This window comes from Gracilinanus agilis, chromosome 3, assembly GCF_016433145.1.
Source record: "Gracilinanus agilis isolate LMUSP501 chromosome 3, AgileGrace, whole genome shotgun sequence".
Classification (NCBI taxonomy): domain Eukaryota; kingdom Metazoa; phylum Chordata; class Mammalia; order Didelphimorphia; family Didelphidae; genus Gracilinanus; species Gracilinanus agilis.
In genome coordinates, this window is record NC_058132.1 from 248,015,162 (window position 1) to 248,034,081 (window position 18,920).

Genomic DNA, 18,920 nt, shown 5'->3' on the forward strand with positions numbered 1-18,920 from the left:
GTGACCTAGAGAAAGTTGCTTACCTTTTCAGTATTTTAGGGAATTCTCTTAGGCTCCAAGTTGCAAAAAAGGTATCTATCTGTATCATTAGATATTTTCTTACCCAGAGTTCCCTATACTAGTTAAATCTCAGGTATAGTCTGTCTGTCTGTCTGTCTCTCTCTCTCTCTCTTTCTCTCTCTCTAGCTCTCTCTTCCCACATCATGAATGGGATCTAAAGATGATGGAATTGACTCAAATTACATTTGTTTTCTTTGGGTACCTTTCATTCCAACAACTTATAGAAAGTCCTTTGGAGTACTTCATTGAGTCAAATACATTTATTTCTACTATTCCCTACATTAGGGAGACAAATTATTTTTAGGATTAGAATTTGTGTGTGTGTACGTACATCTATATCCATATCCATATCTCTGTCTTTCATCATTGAGTTATCCATTCTAATCAAATCAAAGCTGTAGTCCCTCTGTAATTTAGTCCTTCCTTCTCTCATTCCTTTCTATAATTTCAAATGTCCTTAGAAAGCTCTTACTACAATAAGAATGTAATTTAATGATTGAAAAGGTTTTGTGTTGAAAAAGCCCATGTAGTTCTTTGAAAGTACACTACTTCTAAAGCTGAAAGGTAGGGGCTTTGAGCTCATTTGGATGGACTTCAACTAGGATTCCTGTATGACTCCTCCAAAACTTATTCTTCCTATCTCAGGAGGTGCAGGCACTTTTTAATAATGGGTATTCAAAGGTGAGGTGTCACACAGGCCAGGAACCAATGGCTCTAATGACTTATACAGGCTCTCATGGAACTAAATTGGTATAGCCTCCATGATCATACCAATAATCTGTTAGTCCTGGTTGAAACAATTTATGTCATACTTGTGGAATTATCCTTATTAGTGAATTAGTGGTAATAAGTGCTAGACAGCCAGTTTGGTAGTAGAGAGACAGAGAATATTTGGGCAGGATTTTCCCAGTGACTGTTTGAATGTTACAATCAGTAGCAGCAGAATATATTTGCTAAGCAATTAGTAATACAAAACTTTTTTGTTCATGGAGGTAATAGAACCAACTCAGATGTATTTTCTTTGTCTCCTTTTCACTCTCACAACCCATTGAAACTCTTTGAATTCTTTCAAATATTTATAGCCACTATGTTCAGGATCTATCAATGGATTGTGGTTTTTTTTTAAGGATTAGAATAAATCCTTAAATTTGGATTAGATAATTTGATATTAAAGTTTTCTTGCTATCTAAATTCCTCCCTCCATCACCACTATTTCTTTTTCTTTGTCTCTATAGAAATCATTTAGGAATTTTAAATTTTCTGTAGTACATGGCCAAATTTGGAAGAAGGAAAATTATATTATTGTGTCAATTTTAGTAGTTAGTAGGAGATGTTCATTCCTATTTTGTAAAACATAGCATATTAAATATGAAGATTTAAAAATAAATACATTGTCTCCCACTGGTCTAAAATTTGACTCATCTCACTGTATTGTGGTAGAAAGAGCACTGAACAGGGAATCAAAAGAAATTAGTTTTAATTTTTTTGAGTATGATTTTTTGTCATATAAACTCACATTTTCTAACATCTTGTAAAATATCATAAAGATCTTATGAATTTTTAGCTTTTCTTTTGAAATTTTATTTTTGCTATGTTTTATGACTGATTATAATCTTCATATGCATACTTTCATATGTTTGGTTTTTTTTTGGTTCTGAACTTTTTTAGTCTAGTTTCTGGTTGTGCATTATTCATTTTTCAGTTTGTCCTTTTGAGTCCCCCTTTTATTGCTTATCTTTTGGAATTTACCCTTAGTTATACCAAAAGGATGGGTAGGCCATATATCTGACTAGAAGGTTTGATGGTTGTGGAATACCAGATGGTGGAATGCCAGGAAGTTGACAGATTGTTTTTAGGTTTTCTGAAGTTAGATGGAGAAGAAAGCTTAACTAATGTATAAAGTAAGACTTTGAATCAAATGTTGTTTTATTAGTCATTGGTATACTTTACCTTCTTTTGTGTGAAGAATTGACGTTCCTTGGATAATTTGTATACTTTTTTCACTGGATACATGTTAAGTACATGGTCAGGAGAAAGAGTTTAAAATTCATTATTAATACAATTCACGTAATACTAACAATATATTGCAATATATTATCAGGATATTTTGGTTTGCTTTTGGTTTAAAATGTTATATTTTGTGTATATTTGACAAAGTTTGCTATTCCCTATTTGTTAAATTTGTCCTCTTTCCTCCATTTAATCCTTTATTCCCCTAGTTGTGAATGAAAGTATTTTGATATATTTATATATGCTTGTGTGTGTTGTTTTCTCTACGGTAGATATTGTGTGTATTGTGTTTAGGTGTTTCTTGGCTCTGCTAACTTTATATTACTTCATGTGGATCTTTCTATACTTGTTCATATTATTTACATAGTTTCTTACATGACAGTAATATTCGATTACATTAATGTACCAAAATATATTTTGCCTTTCATCAGTTGATGAACGCCACCCCATTGCTATCACAAAAGGTGCTGCTCTAAATATTTTGGTGTATCTAGAAGCTTTTTTTTTAATTGATAATTTCTTTGGGGTATAACTTCAATAATTGAGTCTCTAGTTCAGATAATATAGACATTTGGTCAATTTATTTGAATAATTACAAATTACTTTTAAAGTGATTGTACTTACAATTCCAACAATAGTGTAGTAGTGTGTTTTTCTTTACAAAATTCCTTTTAACATTGACTATTGCCATTTTTTGTCCTCTTTACCCATTTGCAGGGTGTTAGGTGAAACCTTAAGGGTTAATTTGGTCTGAATTTATCTTATTAGTAATTTTTTTTTCATTCTTTGATATGTCTGTAAAACTTTTGCAATTCTTTTGAGAACTGTTTGTTCATTCCTTTTTGACTACTTATCTGTTGTGGTCTATTGGTCTATATCAGTGATTCCCAAAGTGGGCGCTACTGCCCCTTGGTGGGTGCTGCAACGATCCAGGGGAGCAGTGATGGCCACACTTTTTTTGTATTACATTCTATTTTGAGTTCTATATCATCTGTGTTCTATTGTCTATTAATCTTATATGTAATTATAACTGCTTATACATCTTTGATACCAAAATCCGTTTATTAAACAAAATTTGATTCAAAGATTTTTCCCATTTGATTACTTTTCTTCTTATCCGAAATATGTTAATTTTTCTGTGCAAACACTTAAGTTTCATATATGAAGTCATGGTTTTGACTGCTGCTTTAGAATACAGTTTAAGGCTTAGAAGTTACCACTTCATCTCTATTTCTTTTCATCCATTGCCCTTGATATTCTAGATCTTTTGTTTATCCATAGAAATTTTGTTACTATTTTATTAAGTTATGAAAATATGTATCTCCTTGATATTTCATTTGGTTGATATTTTGAGTTGGATAATTTTATTGGCTTATTAAAAGTACAAATTAATGGGTAATAATGTCATTTTACATTGGCAGAGACTCCCTATGACACTAAATTCCTCCTATTTAAGATGGTCTTTATTTTTTAAGGCTACTTTATAATTGAATCTATATGTCTTTTGTATGCTTTGACAGGTTTGTCCTCAGATTTTAAGCATTTTGTAATTATTGGAATGTCATTTCCTTTTATATTGTTGCTTCTTGAGTTTTGTTAATATTATATAGAAATATTGATTTTTGAGAATTTATTTTATAACCTGCAACTTTGCTGAAGCTATTAGTTGTCTTACTGAATTATGTTTGCTGATTCTCTTGGATATTCTAAATTAACTATCATGTCATCAGCAATTAAGAAGAACTTAATCTCCTCTTTACCTGTCTTTATGTCTCTTCTTTTTCTACTCTTATTGCTTTAGATAGCATTTCCAGATTTATGTACAATTATAGAAGAGATAATGAACATGTTTGCTTTATTTCTGGATTATAGAAAAACATTCCAGTATATCTTCATTGCATGTGATGGTTTTGGTTTTAGATAGATGCTTTTTGTGATTTTAATAAAAGGTCTCTCTATGCCTATATTTTGTCAAGTTTTAGCATAAATGGAGCTTCCTCTATGTTTATTGAGATAATCATGTGCTTTTGGATGTTTTGGTTTTTAATATGATTAATTATAAGGATTATAGTGTTACTGTTGAATATTCCTTGTATCCGTGGTATAAATCCTATTTGATCATAATGAATGATTTCTCAGATAAATTATTATAGTCTATTAAATTAGTAGGATTTTGTTTAAAAAACTTGAGCCTTTACTCATCAATAATTTGACCTATAGTTTTCATTATTGCCTCTGATTATTAGAGAAATTTGGCATTTTTTGATGATTATTAACAATTTTCTTTTGAAAAACTCTAAAATTCTGATTTTTCATGATAATAGCTTGATCCTATTCTTATACCATTTATTCTTTGTGGACTGGGAATCTCATTTTTGCAAGAGATTTTTGTTATAATCATGAAGGAATTCAGTGCAGAATCCATGTTGAAAAAGGATTCTTTGTAGATGATAGTTTTTCAAATACTTCTGTTTGTAGCAGATATCGTGCTGGTTGCCTCACATCTCCAAAGGTTGTAGAGCCTCCTGGAAGAGATGATTTTGTCCTTAATGTCCACATAAGAAAAACACAAGTGGAGGAAGAATGTTTGTAATTCAGATTATAACATGACATGTAGATGGACAGCAAGTAGAACTTGTCTATTAGTATTTGTACATATGTAAGTATATATGTCAGAGAGAAAGAGAGAGAGAGAAACAGAAAAATACAAAGAATGACAAAAATAGTCTCTCCAGTGAGACATGGACAAATCTCAAAGGACAGGCAGGACTGAATGAATTGTGACCTGCATAGTTTAAGGGAATGTCTATAGCAATGAGATTACAAATCTATTTGAGTAGTAATTCTTGAAAGTTTTATTAAATTTTAAAGTTTAAAAAATATATTTTAGATATTTTTATCTGTTCTTGTTGCCATATTTTCTCATTATATAAATTTTCATCTTCTCAATTAAAAATGTCTTTGGGATAATTATAGTTTTTTAAATTCTAATGTTGCCTTCTATTTGTTGGACCAAGAAAAAAAGTAAATTACCATTCTCCAGTTAAGTACTTTAATTTTATTAATTTTATTTTCTTGTCTTTTAAAAATTACAATTTTTAAAGGAAAAGTTTTACTTATTCTGTTGGACTTTATTGAGATATTTGGTATAAGATATATGTTTAAATAAATTCCCTTTCTGCCAAGATTGCTGACTAAGTTTTCTCAGATATATTTTTAATGTAATGAATCCTTTTGTATGTTTCAGTAAATCTATTGTACGTTTTGTTTAGCTAGGTGTTTCTCTTCTTTTCCATTGATCCTCTATCCCTTCCCTCTCATCCCTTCTCCTCCAAGATGGTTCTAGTGTTCAATGCTTGGTAGTATGTTTTAAAGTTTGGGAATGCTAGACCACTTTGATCAACTTTTTTCTTCAGTGTTTACCTTGATATATATGTTTACTCAATTTTTCAGATATGTTTTCTTGTGATTTTTATCTAGTTCTAAAAAGAACCCTCTGATTTTGTTTTGAGCGCTGTATTAAATATACAGGTTAGTTTGACCTTAAAATTTCTACTCACCCCTGATTCCTTCTCCCTTCCTGCTGCACACTGAGGAAGACAAGGAAACCCAAAGAAGTCTCTCTTTTCTCTGCATGAACTACTTATACTCAGGACAATTATAGACTAATTTAAAAGGAGTTCCCTTTTTTTGTTATGTTCTCAGGGATAATTGATAATCAGATCAGTGTATAGATTAAGTTGTATAAAGGATTATTATCTTGTTTCTTCCATTGACTCTGTACCAGTTTCTCAGTGTTTCTTCCATTAACTCTGTACCGGTTTCTCAGAATCCATATTCTGACATCCCATGTTCCCTTAAATTCTCCTTTCCCAACTAATGCAATTTTAGTTTTGATTTCCTCTAGGTATTTCAGTTCCTAAAATTTACAGATTTGTTCTTCCATATAGATATCAATGAAAATTAAAGTTTTAGGGAACACAAATAATAGTTCAAGGAAATAATCTAAGCTGTCTATAAAGTCTGAATTAGAAGTAGTATTACTAATAAATAAGTTATTAATAAATATTGCCCTTGTCTTTGATAGAAAGTCAGTTCTGAGAATTCTAGTCTTCTAGAAAATCAAATTATTCAAAATTGTAAATTATTTTCTTTGATTGTAATTTCCTGAATCTAGTGTCATGTTAAACTAATTTGAAATATCCAATTAATAAGAATAAATAATGCTTTATTACAGGTTTTGAAAGATTTAATTTCTAATAGGATTGGAATTGTCTTGGTCTAACCCTGACCTATCAAGCTGAGTTTCCTGCTGTGAAGTATAGTTCTGTGTTTTGAAAATGGCAGCCCCCACTGAGAGGCAAGAGCCTTAGTGTCTGATTACAGATGCAGCTTTAGAAATAGTAACAGACCCAATTTATAAGCACTTCTGACAATTACTCTTTGAAGATATGTGCATTAAAACAGTAATTGATAATAATATAATAACTGACACTTATAATCCTTTAAAGTTTGAAAAGTGCTTTCTCTATATAACATCTCATTTGAGTCTTACATCAGTCCTCTGAGGCAAGTATTACAAGTATCGTTATTTATATTTTTCAAATTTGTCAACAGAGGCTCAGATTAATTAATGCATGTATTTTCACAAAGTTAATATTTGTCAGTCAAAATTTCAATCCAATTCTTCCAGATTTCAAGTTTAGTTAGTACTCTTATTTAATACTAACAATTGGCATCAGATATCAACTCTACCTTGAATATACTTTGTTAACCCTTAATGTGACATTGTTAAGGACATCCTGTAGATCTCTTTGTTTTGCTTATTACTACTCTTTCTTGACCAATTCTTCCCTTCCTTAAATCTTTCCCTCTCATTGTATGTACCTTCACTAAACTTGTATGTATCTTCAAGCCATCTTTACCTGGTGAAGGTAAAAGTGCAGTTCATGATAGGTTGGTACCATTTCCTTTCATGTTTGCATGATGCTGATCTATTTTTATAATCAACAACAGTGGTTGTACCATAGTTGAACCACCTCAGGCGTCTTTGTGGAATGTGAGACAATTGAAATTGACACTAAAATAAAGTCTACATTGGAAAAGACTACCTGTTCTTTGAAAAAAATTTGACAATCTTGAAAGCACCAAGACATTTTTGAAGATAACTTAGGTTGGAGGTGTGGGTGGGGTGGGAAGATGCCAAATGAATAGAAAAAATTATGGATGTTCTTATCACCCTAAGTTGCAAGTGAGAAGACAGTAAGTATTGTCCAGTATGCCAATTTTCTCATCTTTATTAGAATGTTCTGCCAAAAGGTCAAGAATATAACTTTTTCATTCCTGATTGCCATGGTTGCTGATTTTGCTTAGGTGCTAAATTTTTGCTTGTAATTTTAGGAAAGAAATAAAATCTAAAACCTCATTAGAGTAATGGACGGTCTAGTTCCATTTTACTCTGAAACCTAAGTAAGGAACATTTATCCAAAAGTAACTTACTGATAATAAGGGAGAGGGCCTTAGAGAAAAAAGAGTTGGAATATAAAATAATTTATGTAAAATCTATTGTTATTGTAAATTGTGGGATTTACTAAAGATATTAATTTACTTGTATAAAAAAACTATTGGTGGGGCAGCTGGGTAGCTCAGTGGAGTGAGAGTCAGGCCTAGAGACAGGAGGTCCTAGGTTCAAACCCGGCCTCAGCCACTTCCCAGCTGTGTGACCCTGGGCAAGTCACTTGACCCCCATTGCCCACCCCTACCAATCTTCCACCTATGAGACAATACACCAAAGTACAAGGGTTTAAAAAAAACAAAAACAAAAAACAAAAAAAAAACCTATTGGTAAATATAAATATAGTAAGTTCTTTGGAAAAATGGATATTGGTTTGGGGAAAAGCTCCCCAAACATCTGTTTGGATACCATAATCTGAATTGTAGCTATTAAAAACTGCAACACTTTTTTTTGGAGTAGAGAATAAAGCAATTTTAATAATTGTGTTGGGATTTTATAAGGTTAAATGTATTCTTTAGGCAAGAAAAGGAACCAAGTTAAAAAAGAATCCATGATGGTTGTTGTTTTTGTTGTTGTTGTTGGTTGGCATTGTTTAGCATTTTTGGTGGTAGAGGGAAGTGTGGTGAATGTATGAATGTGTTTGTCTTTGGTATAAGCAATTCCTACTGTGGAAACTCCCTCTATCCATCAGCAACTTGTGTGTGATTTATAGAATGAGTGATTGTGACATGGGACAAGTGAGAGTTTAAGTCATTGTGTTTGTTGTCACAGAGCTAGTATCAGAAGGACTTGAGTCTCCATCTTCCTGATTTCAAGGAAGACTATTTGTTAAATTATACGGTATTTGATGGTATGTTTTTCATAGTACCTCTAATAACAGTTTTGCATAAGTAGGATAACCAGATTGAAACCTTTTGACTTTTGTAAAGAGCAGGAACTTTGCAGTGTATTATTTATCTGGCTTCTCTATTCATTATTCAGGCCTTTGTGACCCCTTGAATGGACAATTGACTTGGCCAAATAATTGGGCTCCAAGCTTATAGTATTTTCCTCCCTCAGTTATTTCTTCATGTAACTGCCAGAACAATCTTCCTAAAGCATAAATCTGACCATGTCATTCCCTTGTTTATTAACCTTCAGTGGCTGCCTTTCCCATTTAGTATAAAATGAAAACTACTCACTTTAGCATTTAAAGCCATCTACAGTCTGTTTCCAGGATATTTCCCCTACTATTTTACATTATTCTCATTCATGACTTTTATATTCCGGTCCAACTGGTCTACTTTGTCACTCTTTATGCCTGTGGTCACCTACATTTCCTCTCCTTATGAGTCAGATTAAGCTGGCGAAGATTTTAATTTTGTATTGTTTAGGCCAGTGATGGGCAACCTTTTGAGCTTGATGTGTCAAAATTTGCCAAAAAACTGAGCATAACTTTGAGAAAAAAAAACCATAATTTTGCAATATTTATAGTTTAACAAAAAATAATAATGTATAATGTATAATTGTAATACATAATTGTATTTAATAAACCAAAAGCGAATTATTTAACTTATCTCCTTAGTGACTTCTTTGTTCATCTGTCAGTTGGTTTCTTTTGTTCTTGATATTTAACTTGTGTGGGGTGCTGTGAACTAAGATAAGTGAGGGGGAGGAGGAATTCTTTAACCTATTAGTGACTTTTTTATTGCTGAATTTCATTGGCTAATGAAAATTAATTTAGCTGTTAAATCTTCAATTGAAGGTTGGTATTTTGTACACTTCAAGCCCAAGCAAGCACTAACTTCATCTGTCAATCTGTTTCTTTTGTTGGTTTTGATATTATTTAATGCTGAGAATAAGGTCTCACAAAAGTACCTAGAGTGAAAAATTGTGAATAAAGCCATTGCTATATTTTTCAGGGTACTAAAACTGTCTGGTAATCAGTTCCAGGCACTCCAAATTTCCTGTTTGTAGTGGCACTTCTCTTGATTCTCCAAGTGGCACCTTTCCAGATTCTCAGGCTTTGACCTCAAGTCAACAAACATCTGAGCCCAGATGCTTTCTTGAAAGTCTGCAAGTTGTATCTCCAAATCATCCATTTGCATCCATTGGAAACCATTTAATTACAAACTACTGTAGACTACTACAACACGATACTTATTTTCATGGTCTGTTCTAGGCTTTTAAATTGATTAAATCTATCACTGAACTGGTCAAGTAATGAGTCTGAAACATACTGGTACTTTATATGCAAGGGCTCCCTTTCATTTTGTACAGCTACACTGGCCTTCTCAAAATACTTTGTTACTTGAGGAAAATACTTAAAAGTTTTAGTTTCTACATGTCGCTTGAAAATTTTAAGTTTACTTTCAAAAGCTTTTATGCATCCAAACATAATGTCAATACTTTTTGCCAAAATCTTGTAACTTTAAATTCAGTTCATTAATATGAACAGAGAGATCTGTAAAAAACATCAGGGTGTTGACCCACCTATCATCTTTGAGCTGAGGAAAGTTTCCCAGATCCTTATCCTCAAGAAATACCTTAATTTTTTTCAAAGTACTCCACAAAGTACTCAAGAACTTTGCCTTGGCTCAGCCATTTTACATTATTGTACATCAGCAATACACTGTAGATGGAATCAACCTCCAGTAAAAGTGCAGAAAAGTCTTGCTTGTGAAGGGGGTGAGCAGCTATTAAATTAATTATTTTTGTAACAACTGACATTGTCATTTAAATTGGTGAATCCTACCTTGGCACATAAAGCCTCCTGATGGATAATAAATACAATGAAAAGGCATAACCCCATATCCAATAGCTTCTTTAAACAATTTGACAAATCCAACTTTTTTCTCTACCATGTTTGGTGCCCTATCTATCATCACTGACACAACTTTAGAGACATCAATGCTTAGGCCACAGAATGTTTTTATAACAGCCTTACATATTTTGCTTCCTAATGTTGTTGTGGGCACTGATACTAACTTTATCAACTCTTCTCTCATTGTGAGACCATCCAAATATTGACCAATAATGGCCAACTCAGCATGTGATGTGACATCAGTAGTTTCATCAAGAGAGATAGAAAAATATTTACAATTACTTATATCTCTTTATTTGATGTTGTATGTTTGTGTTCAGTCTCATTATTGGGTCTTTTATGATATTTCTACTGAGTGGTAACTCAGACATTCTCTTAATAATTGCATCTACATTCTACATATCGTGAAATAGAATTGGTGCACATCTTAGGAGAGTTTCTTTAATAAATTCTCCCTCACTGAGTGCTTTTCCATGCTGAACTACGGGGCGAGCAATGCTCAAATTTGCAGATGTTAAATTTGTAGAGCCTTTTACAAATTTAAGGATGGAATTAGATTGACTCTTATAAAAGGTATAGCTGCTTGGAAATGTATTCCTTCTTTTCATCCTCACTTTTTCAAGAGCTGGGAATGATTAGTTTCAAAATGTCTATTTATATTACATGTTCTGTTTACTACTGTTTCAGTACATAGAAGGCAAAACGATCTGCCATATTTTTCTATAATGCCGTACATCTCAGTCCATGTCTCTTGAAAGAGTTGGCTATTGCTACTATCACTTCCTTTACTTAGCCTGGGTTTTTTATTTTTTGTCTTCATCAGGGAGGCAGTGACAGAAGATAGAATTATAGATAGCCTGTTAGCCCTGTAGGCAATTAGGAGTTAACTAGTCTAACTGACCACAAGATGGTACCTATCACTGTCTTTTAGGAAAGGGCAGGGTTAATAAGCAGAAATAGGGGTTAATAAGGATGCACAACAGTAATAGTGGTGAAATGGAGTCTGCACTATGCTGCAAGATGGTGTTCCTTATGTAAATTAAGATGGCTGCTGCTATTTCTAATGGCGGGAAATGGCACCCATAGCACAGGCCCTCACCTCTCCTAGTCTCCCCCTCACTTATCTCAGTAATGATGGTCATTTAGAAATCCACAACACCCCAGAACAGTAGATTGGATGATGGTTGCTGTGGTTATGTGGTTGCTGACAGTGGTGATCACAGGGCCCCCAGAGATATGTCCGCTGTGGCATTCTGCTGCTCCCTGCTTCGCCAGGCAAGAAGTGAGGTCAAAGGTCCCCTAATGGCCCGGAAGTCCCAGAACTAGACGCTCTGTGCTGGAGCCTACAGACCTCTGGCACAGAGTATCTACACCTCACTACAGCAAATGTTTCATCCTTGGCATGCAGCCTCATACGGCCACGTGCCATCAAAAATGGCTATGTGTGTCAATGCTGACACGTGTCATAGGTTTGCCATCGGGGGCTAGCAATGGTTTTTAAGTGACTTGCCCAGGGTCACACAGCTGGGAAGTGACTGAGCCTAGATTTGAACATAGGATCTCTCATCTCTAGCCCTGACTCTCAGTCTACTGAGATACCCAGCTGCCCCTACAAAGTAGTTTTCATTTTTATTTTGACATTGAATTGTGGGAGACTAAGATTAGATTAATGACATTTCATTCAATTGTTAATAAATTGTATTAGTTTGGAATTAAGGCACCTAATCATATATAGGTAACTGTTGGTAGTGGTTATGTTCAACTGAGTAAACCTGTACTTTCTGTCCCATTCATTCTGTGTTGGCAACAATAGTGCTAGAGATTCGAAAAGTTTGTTATGAATATTTAAAACACATGGAAGTGAATGAATGAATCTTGAAATAAATATTTTCATAAAAATAATCATTGAATTAAAAAAAAACAGTTAAGATCCCACTATTTTTCTAACACAAATATAAGTGGCATAAACAGTAACTTTGAAAACTTAAACCTTGAAATTTCTTGACTAATTCATCATTTTATATGGTTGCCCTTATCATTTTATCCATCTCCAGTTGGGTACCTGTGCTCTGTGTGATGCTGTTCTGAATGTTCTGCTTTCCACTTCTCTCTTCTGATAAGAATGCCAGGGAAAAGGTAGTGCTATTTCAGTTCCCTTTTTGGCAGTCATCTTCTCACTACTACTGCTAGACTATACTTAAACAGATTCACATATTCCCACAAAGATAGTTGTATGTTTTTCAGGTGCTTAATCAGCTCTTGGAACTCATTCAGAATATGTTGGCCTTCATGAGCTAAGGATTTTTAAAGGTAGAGTTATGATCAAATTGATGTATTCAGATAAGTCTGTCAGTATTATATAGTACATTTTGGAATGGGGAGACAGGATGATCAATTTAATACTTAGTGTAGTAATCCAGGGAATGAAGTTAAAAGAGCTTTGTGATAGGGAGGCTAGATAAGGTAGGGCCAATATTTGATGAAGAAGAGATCCATGATGTTTTGATTTATAGACAGGGAGATCAAAATAGAATAGTTGAAAAGTTCTTTTCAGATGAACTTTCCAATGAATTTGTCTGAAGTAGTCCAATGAACCTACTAGCAAATAAGTAATTAAAAATTGCAAATTAAATATAATTTTTTAAACCCTTATCCTCTGTTTTGGAATCAACACTGTGTATAGGTTCCAAGGCAGAAGAGTAGTAAGGGTTAGGTAATGGGGGTTAAGTGACTTGCCCAGGGTCACACAGCTGGGAAGTGTCTGAGGCCAGATTTGAACCTAGGACCTCCCGTCTCTAGGTCTGGCTCTCAATCCACTGAGCTACCCAGCTGCCACTGCAAATTGATTTAAATGAAAGTGTTTAAATGAAAGTGTTCCCCCAAATTTTGTCTGACTGAGTAAACTATTAAGCAGTAATTCTAGTTAAAAAACATAGTGACTATTATTATAAAGTGACTTATTTAGAGAAAAAGATTTTAATATATTTTTTTCTTCTGACAGTTTTTATAAACTTAAGGAAAGTATAATGCAATCCTCTTAAAATTTTTAAGATTTAAGTAAGAATATTTGATTTATTCCATATAAAACTCTAGCTTTAGTATTTAAGCAGTCATACATTTTGAAATGATACACCAACAGGAAGCTAAGGAATCTGTGCTTTAGTTGAAGGACACATAGCACTATTGCAGTGCTATTTATAGATAGAATTTATTAAATTTTCTCAGTAGGTATTTTGGAGAGATGACCTTGTAGGATAGGGGAAAAAAAGAGTACTGCCTATTGTGCTACTAGGGCAGTCTTGTTCACAGTTGAAAAAACATACAAAGTTTTGATTTATTAAACCAAATCACAGTATTCTTGGATGGCCATGCTTCTATTAGAAAATAAAAATTCAACTAAAACAATTGTTTTAGTTAGAGTGGTTGTTGGATTTTTGTGATGCCATCATTGTTTCTTAACTTCTCTGTATGAGTTACTATGATGATGATGGCTAACATTTATATGGTGCTTACTTTTTGCCCAGCACTCTGCTAAGGGCTTTACAATTATTATTTCATTTGATTCTCACAACAACCATAGGAGGTAGGTGTTAATATTATTCCCATTTCAGAGATCAGGAAGCTGAGGCATACAGAGGTTGTGACTTGCCCAGAATCACATAGCTAGTAAGCTTTTGAGGCTGGATTTGAACTCAGATCTTCCTGACTCTTAGACCTGGTGAGCTATCCACTGTGCCTCTTAGAGAAGTGAGAAGTGTTAAAAAGAAATGAAAGGCCTCTTAATATCTTTATTTATATCTCTCTATAGATCTTCCTCTAGATCTTGGAGGATGGACGGTATGTAGATCTCAGAGATAGTATGAATGGAGGAGGGATCAGGTGCCCAAGGCCTAAGGTAGTGATAGTTGGTGAGGGAGTAAAAACCCACACTCCTCTCACAATAGCTATGGATATAATCTATGCCTCTCCTCCCTGACAGGCTTGATTGATTAAGCCTGTCAGTTGTTTCCTTCTAACAGTTGCCCAGGTTAGGACCCTTGAGACGTTAGGTAGATGGTTAACCTCACTAGGCCCCAACCTGAGGTTGGATTATTTGTTGATAAGGCTATTGATTGGCTATTGGAAACGTTGTTATCTGACTGCATATTGATTCTCTTCTTCCCAAGGACTTTGGTAGAATAACCATTCAGAAGAGGTACTTGTTGGTAAATCACTAAATTAAAAGTGTTAATGGAGAAAGGAAAACAAGGTAATAGGTTTGAGGATCTGGGAACCCTATTGCTATTTGTTTGACTACTAATCTAATTGTTGATCAAGTCTGGAGATTGGTAGGCTGGTAGGAGCTGGAGGTCTTCACCCTCTCACTAACTCTGACCTGACCTGGCCACAAAGCCAACCCAGAGATTAGGGAAGGCTATTGATGTTGATGTTGATAGATGATCTATATGCTCTCTTAGCTCTACTATCAATGGTGTTGATTGATCACTAGCTCTCTCTCATTGAGGTACAGTTTACAGGTTTTAGGCCTACCCCTTATACCCCTCACCTCCCTCTGTCCCAGTTTTTGCTCCAGGAGAAGCCTCCTCAAATCTGAGCTCTGAGCTCTCAACTGTTGTTCCTTGGGGGTATTTAAGGGGTGGGGCCAACCAATTTTTGCCCCTGGTTCATGGTACCTGGGAACATTCTGAACTCTTAACTGCCAGCCCTGTCAGTCAAGGTGGCATCCATCTTGTCCCAGATAATGATTTTAACAGAAGACAAAGGCAATAAACATATATTTCACACTTTGTGTCAGGCACTGTGCTAACTGTTTTACAAATACTATCTCATTTGATCTTCACAATGGTTTTTTTACAGTTGAGGAAACTGAGGTAAGCAGGCTAGATGACTTGCCTAGAGTCATGCGGCTATTGTCTGTAGCCGAATTTGCTGCCTATGGACCTCTTAGTGCCAATAAGTACATATTTTGCAGATATTTATGTGAACTTAATGTTATTTATAGTTTAGCTGTTAAAGTGTAAAAGCTTATCTGAATTTAGAGGAATCATTTGTCTTATTTATAAATTAGTTTGGATATTTTATAGTAAGTTATCTCAAGGCAAGTATGAATGCATTGTATTTTTGTGGTATTTAATTTTCAGATTTACATGGAATGACTCTAACTTACATTATTTTAAAGTGAAACTTTATTGGCCCTTTATTGTTTGTGAAGTAGATTGCATATTATTTTATTTAAAAAAACAACCTTAAATAGAAAATGTAAATATTATTCCCACTAAATATATGAGGTAACAAGTATAGAGATGCTGGATTATTTGACAAAAGTAAACAGAGCAAGTGCTTGAACTCAGGTTGCTTAACTTAAAATATACTGCTGTTTATATTCTACTAGATTGCTAACTTTTTCCTTTGGTGTAGAAAGGAGGATGTTAGGGGACGATTGTTTACATTTTGGGGAGTATTTTGACTTTGACAAACACCAAACTCAAACTTTCCCTTATATAAAAAACAACACAAGAGGATTGTATATGAAACAACAAATCTCCACTGTATAGTTTTTTAAAACTATATTCTCAATTTAGCTTTCTAAAAAGGCTGTCCTTCTTGTCTTTCTCTCTGAACTTCTTTTTGTCCTTTTGTGAACTTAAAAAATAATACTTTTTAAAGATATGCCCACCCATTACCGTCCCATACCTTTAATATAGTCAAGCAAAACAAATCACATTATCCGTGTCCAAAAACGCACGTGTCATTCTGCATTTGAACTACCTCTCTATCAAGAGATGAGAAGCATTCTTCATTGGTCCTCTGGACTTGTGGTTGGTTATTCCATTGATCAGAATTCTTAAGTCTTTCCAAGTAGTTTTTTCTTCTTTATGTTGTCATTATGTAAATTGTTCTTGTTCTGCTTATTTCACTATCCAATTAGTTTCTTTGAATTTTTCCCTTTTTGCATTTTCTTAAATTAATATTTTGGAGGTGGGGTAGGGAGGGGAATGAGGACATGGATACTAGAAAATAAGATAATTTCTAAATATCATCCAGTACCTTTAATGGTCTAGTCATTGATTACTTTCAAATCAAATGAACTTGTTTTCTAGAGTTTCCAAATATCAGTCTTTAAAAATTTATTGATCATTTATTCTCCCTCTCTTTTCTTCTTTCCTCTACTCTTTCTCCTTTTTCCCCTTTCCTTCCCTGCTCTGGTCAGATTTCAGAGAGAATTTGGTTATTCCTTATTCACTCTGTGATCAAGTCCTCTATTTTAGCTGAGATGATACAAGATTAAAGAGCTTTAATTGAGTTTGGCGGGGACATTTGTTTCCTTTTAGTTTTTTGAAGGGTAGGGGATACATCTGTCATTTTTTTGGTCTAGGGAACCACAAGTGTTAGGAAGCTGGCTCTATCACCTGGTCTGAAATTGAGGCCATGACAGGTTAAGGGATTTGCCTGGGTTCACACTGTATGTTAGAAATAGGATTTGAACCCAGCTATTACTGACTCCCAGAGTAGCTTCCTAGCCATTGCAACATTTTGCCTTTTACTTGGAAATTAGGGAGAGAAGATTTTTTTTTTTTTTTTTTTACCAGTAGAAATTAAAAGTTTTCTAGCATGGGGATCTGGACCTGGAGATAGTAAGGATTGACTTTTATATCACGCTCTGATATTAACTATCTTGCTATTGCCATCAGAAAGCCACCGGATCTTTCTGAGTCTCGGTTTCTTAATTTTAAAATGAGGCCCAAAGTATCTCCTTTTTTTTTTTGGCTGCTATGAATCTCAAATGTGATAATACTATGTAAAGGACCATATATATATAAATCTCAGCTGATGACATCACCATCAGTTTGCTTTCATCTTATTTTGAAGCTATATTTTCACTATCCCATGTGGGGTAGATATCATAGTATAGTCCTCATTCTAAGAACCAAAACTAGGGATGGTGCTTTGCTTGAATGAACCTTAACCTTTTTACTTCTAAGTAGTGTAGTGACATTACTTAATAAGATGTGTGGCTTTTTCACTATAGAAATTTAATTCTTAGCTCCTCCCACAAGACAAGAAACAAAACAAATTCAAAACAATAACAATTTAAAAACCCCACAAACCCCAAATCCATATAGAAAATCCCTGAAGAAAATACCCATATCTATCTCTAAGTAGTAATGTTTTATTTTATCTCATAGCATCAGCTATAACATTTTAAAGTGCCAGATCTTTCCATTTTAATGTTGTCCTTTTAATACTCAGAACTTGCTGCCTTCTTTTTTGCTTGCAGAATTGTACCTTTTGCCAAATTCAGGCTCATAGCTTGAGGAACACTCTTCAAGTTTTCAGAGCAAGATAAATATGCTTTGATCTATTACCCATTAACTTTCTCAATCCTTTTCCATATATTCATAGTTTAATCAGCCATTTCTTGGTTGGTCCCCAAACTCAGGGAAGTGTTCCTTTTTTAGAATCCTGTCTTATATTTTTATTCCATGTTAGCTCTATGAGTGTACAGCAGTAGAGATTTTTATCTAAAATAAGAGAAAAAGGTGTTCATTAAAAATAGTTTTTCTTCCATGGAGCTGTTTTAAAAAGTGTTGTGAAAACAATTATGTATAATGTGTTTAGAGCTCATTATGAATATAAAGCTAATTTGATAGCTTGAGAGCATAAAATACTTCATCTGCAACTTGATTTTGATAATAAAATAATCTTTGAGATACCCATTTATTCATATTACTTTTAAATATATTTAGTGAATTTGATTAAAATATTTTTAAATATTTATTTTAAGAGCTACAATATTTGTAGCTAATACTTTCACATCTTAGTTTTCCCCCTATTTTAAGAAAAACAGCAACAATTTGAAATCAGATTATTGTTTTATGTTTTATATTGTTTTATATTATAAACAAACATATGATTGTTGCAATATTTTCACATTTGACTGACCTTTATGGATGAGTTCGAGCAGAATCAGACAGCACTGTTTTTCAGAAAAAGAATGAGGAGAAAAGTGCACTCCCATTGCCCCCCCTCCCGTGAAATACAGTTTTTTGTCATATGAAACCTCTTTCTAAGCAACTACTTTAGTTTTTGTTATTTTTGTTATCTGTCATTCCCTATCACATCATGTTTATTTTTTATTTTTATATTTCCAACATCAAAGTGAATTAGATTAAACAGTGTAAATAGAATTGAATTTATACCCAGAGAGTTATGAAACTGTGTTTACCCTTGGACCCAGTAATACCATTGCTGGGTTTATTTCCCAAAGAGATCAGGGGAAAAGAAAAAGAACCTATATATTTCAAAATATTTATAGTAGCTCTCTTTGTGGTGGCAAAGAACTGGAAATTGAGGGGATGTCCATCAATTGGAGAATGGTTAAACAAATTGTGATATATGATTGTGAGGGAATACTACTGTGCTATAAGAAATGAAGATCAGATTAACTTTTCAAAAACTTGGAAAGAACTACATGAGATAATGAAAAGTGAAAGGAATAGAGCCAAGAGAACATTATGTACAGTTATAGAT

General features: G+C 33.7%; 1 protein-coding gene across 1 annotated transcript in view; it reads left to right on the forward strand.

Annotated features, from left to right (window-relative positions):
* The window catches only part of OLA1 (Obg like ATPase 1), a 274,336-nt gene that overhangs the window by 60,329 nt on the left and 195,087 nt on the right, over positions 1 to 18,920 (forward strand). The window lies entirely within an intron of this gene.